The sequence below is a fragment of the Oncorhynchus kisutch genome, unplaced genomic scaffold, assembly GCF_002021735.2.
Source record: "Oncorhynchus kisutch isolate 150728-3 unplaced genomic scaffold, Okis_V2 scaffold1526, whole genome shotgun sequence".
In the NCBI taxonomy this organism is placed as follows: domain Eukaryota; kingdom Metazoa; phylum Chordata; class Actinopteri; order Salmoniformes; family Salmonidae; genus Oncorhynchus; species Oncorhynchus kisutch.
In genome coordinates, this window is record NW_022263471.1 from 22,576 (window position 1) to 27,090 (window position 4,515).

Here is a 4,515-nt window from a genome sequence, read left to right on the forward strand (position 1 = left end):
GCTGGGAGGGGGCTCAGCTCTGAGACATAGTATGAACTGGTTTCCAGAGCAACATTAAACCAATAGTGTTTTGTTAGTCAAAGACTAGACGTTATCTGTGTCTAGGATACTCCGCCCAATAACACTGTAACTGGGGGGGGGGGGGGGGGGGTCAACTCTAAAGGCTGGTTTCCCAGATACAGATTCATCCTAGTTCTGGACTAAAAAAGGTATTTCTTTATTGACTATTGAATTCTCCATTAGACCAGGACAAGGCTTAATCTGTGCCTGGGAAACCAGCCCAATGACACAGTGTCTGTATTCCCAGACACCAATTAAGCCTATATTCCTGGACTAAAAAGCTATTTAAAGAGAGATTCTTAAATTTAGCATGCTTTTTAGTTCAGGACCAGGCTTAATCTGTGTCCTGGAAACCGGCCCAATAACACAGAATGAATTTCTGAATCTCTGGTACAGGCAGCAGGTTTGTGTGTCTATATCTCTGGTACAGGCAGCAGGTTTGTGTGTCTATATCTCTGGTACAGGCAGCAAGTTTGTGTGTCTATATCTCTGGTACAGGCAGCAGGTTTGTGTGTCTATATCTCTGGTACAGGCAGCAGGTTTGTGTGTCTATATCTCTGGTACAGGCAGATAGTTCTATAGTGAGGTGCAGTAGACAGCAGGGTTCTATAGTGAGGTGCAGTAGACAGCAGGTTTCTATAGTGAGGTGCAGTAGACAGCAGGTTTCTATAGTGAGGTGCAGTAGACAGCAGGGTTCTATAGTGAGGTGCAGTAGACAGCAGGGTTCTATAGTGAGGTGCAGTAGACAGCAGGTTTCTATAGTGAGGTGCAGTAGACAGCAGGGTTCTATAGTGAGGTGCAGTAGACAGCAGGGTTCTATAGTGAGGTGCAGTAGACAGCAGGGTTCTATAGTGAGGTGCAGTAGACAGCCTAACTGTCTCCTCAGCCTGGATTGTAACACACCACACTCACTTTTAGCAGTCCAAAGTCAAATAGTGACTCACAAATTCCTCTGCTTTTCTTTTTCCAGGGATCAGACATTAGGGAGAGGCAGCGTCACCTTTCCTCCTCCCTCCTCCACTCCCTACTTCTGCTCCTGCTAGCCTAACCCAGGCCTGTACAGTAAGTTACTTCTCTCTCTCTCTAACTACTGTCAACACTCACCTCTCATCTCAACAGTATATTCTATAAGAATCTCAACCCTCTTTCGCTAACTTCCCTCTTCACAAATAATATACATTTCAGTTGTAAAGTCTGCTTCACAAATAGCCCCCTATTCCCTGTGTAGTGCCCTATGGGGCCTGGTCTAAAGCAGTGCACTATAGAGGAAAAAGGGTGTAATTTGGAACGCACACACAGTTACAACACACCTCCAGCCAGATCTTTTGGTCTTTCGGGCCCCAGCCTGCAATCAAACGGCAGCCACGCCAAATGCTTTTTCCGGAGGCCAGGATTTTTTTCAGCTCCTGTAGCTCTGATAAAAGTCCTGCCACACTCAAACCCCCTATAGGCTTCTCACACACACACACACACACACACACACACACACACACACACACACAGCCCCCCGAAGGCCACTGAAAACATCAAAGCGTTTCTACTGTAAGTCAGCAACACCTTTAAACTGCAGGCGTTGTAAAGCAGAGGTGGAAAGAGGTGGAGACTTAGGGAGGAGAGAGGATGTGGAGAGAGGAGGTGGAGAGAGGTGGAGACTTAGGGAGGAGAGAGGATGTGGAGAGAGGAGGTGGAGAGAGGTGGAGACTTAGGGAGGAGAGGATGTGGAGAGAGGTGGAGACTTAGGGAGGAGAGGATGTGGAGAGAGGAGGTGGAGACTTAGGGAGGAGAGGATATGGAGAGAGGAGGTGGAGAGAGGTGGAGAGGAGAGAGGAGGTGGAAAGAGGTGGAGACTTAGGGATGAGAGGATGTGGAGAGGAGAGAGGAGGTGGAGAGAGGTGGAGACTTAGCGAGGAGGAGAGGAGGTAAAGAGGAGAGAGGAGGTGGAGAGAGTTGGAGAGAGGTGGAGAGAGGAGGTGGAGAGAGGTAAAGAGGAGAGAGGAGGTGGAAAGAGGTGGAGAGAGAGGAGGGGGAGAGAAGTAAAGAGGAGAGAGGAGGTGGAGAGAGAGGAGGTGGAGAGAGGATGTGGTGAGAAGTAAAGAGGAGAGAGAAGGTGGAGAGAGGGGAGAGAGGATGTGGTGAATGGAGGTGGAGAGGGGTAAAGAGAGGAGGTGGGAAAGGGAGATGGAGAGAGGAGGGGAAGAGGGTTGAACAGAAGAGGTGGAGAAAGGTAAAGCGAGGAGGTGGAGAGAGGTGGTGGAGAGGGGAGAGAGGTGGTGGAGAGGGAGAGAGGAGGTGGAGAGAGGTGGTGGAGAGAGGAGGTGGAGAGAGGAGGGGAAGAGGGGAGAACAGAAGAGGTGGAGAAAGGTAAAGCGAGGAGGTGGAGAGAGGTGGTAAAGCGAGGAGGTGGAGAGAGGTGGTGAGCCTTGGCTAGCATCATTGCAGATGTCCCTCTTGCTTTATTGAGGAGAGCCAGTTCCCCTTAATGTTAGCAGTAAAAAGGCTGTGGTTCTCCCTCTCAAAGCCAAGTAAGGCTTTAAAGTAACACTGTGAACATTGACAGCTCAACTCAACAAAAATAACTGTTTGAAACAACTTTGCTACAAACTAACTACAGTATCAAAATCAATTCAATTGAACCGTAGCAGGGACTATTTTAACTGAAGTTGGCCTACCAATTAAATTGAATGAAAAGTACTACAATAGCCATTTCAACTACAAACTGAATTCATCTGAAAGTATATCAACAGCCATTTTGAACTAAAATACAAACATAGATCTAAATACCACAGCGGGACTTATTTCAACTGAAGTACAAACTAAATTTGACTGAAAAGAATAGCAAGCAGGAGCCATTTTGATTGAAGTACAATCAACTCAAGGGGATATCTTATCAAATAGGGATCTCCAAGATAATTAACTGACAACTGTAGTCTTTCAGTCAAGGCAGACTAACCAGAACATAACATCAACATTAAAAGAAGACCCCTGTATTTAAGGACATTTTTTAAATTATTATTTTGCTAAACAAATATGAGATAAGACGTTCTAAAATACAGTACCCTGTTTATCTATAGAATGGGGGGTTATCTCACTGTTATGTGGTTATTGCACAAGACCAAGACGAGTCTAAAACAGCACGCAGTGAATTCTCTCTTTCCCTCTTTCACTCTCTCTGGTCCCAGAACGGACAGAGACGGGAAAGAAGAAGAAGCTTAAATGCTTTGAATGATGGTGTGGAATGTTACAAAGTGTCTGTGAGACAGGGGGGGGGGGGTGGTCGGCTGAGTTTTGGGGGGTGAGGAGAAGGGAGGGGGTGGGAGGAGAGAAGACGTCCCGTGGGACCAAGGCAGTCTCTCAGATTCTGGTATGCGTGACTGAGCAAGCTAGAGAAAAATCCCAACGTGCCTTTTTAACTTCGGGAAACAAAAGCAACTACCGGTATCCCACTCTTATTCTAAACACACATTTGGCTAAAAGAAACAGAAAGTAAATAGCGCAAATTATAACATAGAACCAAATGTTAGCAACATTTTGAACAGACAAAACCTAGGCTGTAGACTAGAATGTCACAGAAAACAGCACAATAAAATGCTAATATGTCAATGGGCGTGAGGCGTTTAATATCCCCAGATTTAGAGTCACGTTAGTGACAGCCCTTTGAGAGGCAAGCAGCTGAAACCTATCAACACAATACGTCAGACTGATAATTAGAACAAGCTAAATCAAGGGAAGCATCCATTTTGAATCTGCTCGTAAATAATTTAACAATCCAAGCCGGCATAGCAACATTATAACTGCTTCTCGAAACCGAACATCAAATTCGTAAGATTATGGTTGTGATCAGAACGATTAATAATTGTGGACAATTCTTGTATTTTCTGTTGTTGTTTTAAATACCTTGTTGTTTTAAATACCTTGTNGAAAGAGTCACAGCTGTAATCACTCTTAGAGACTTACCCAGAAAGACTCACAGCTGTAATCACTCTTAGAGACTTACCTAGAAAGAGTCACAGCTGTACACTCTTAGAGACTTACCCAGAAGAGTCACAGCTGTAATCACTCTTAGAGACTTACCCAGAAAGAGTCACAGCTGTAATCGCTGCCAACTGTGATTCTAACACGTATTGACTCAGGGGGGGGTGAATAATTATGTAAATTAGATTTTGGAATTAATTTTCAATACATTTGCCAAAATATAAAAGAACCATGTTTTCACCTTGTTATTGTGGGGTATTGTGTGTAGATGGGTGAGATTTAAAATATATATATATCCCTTTTGCATTGTATCTGTAACAACAAACCGTAGTATAAGTCAAGGAGTATGAATACTTTCTGAAGGCCTTCTCCATATGATCTGAGACTGTAAATGTCACCAATGTGTGAACATGGCTAAATACAAATCTCATCTGGATATCATTACCAGAGCCTGGAAATCCTGCTGGTAATATCCCAGCCCTG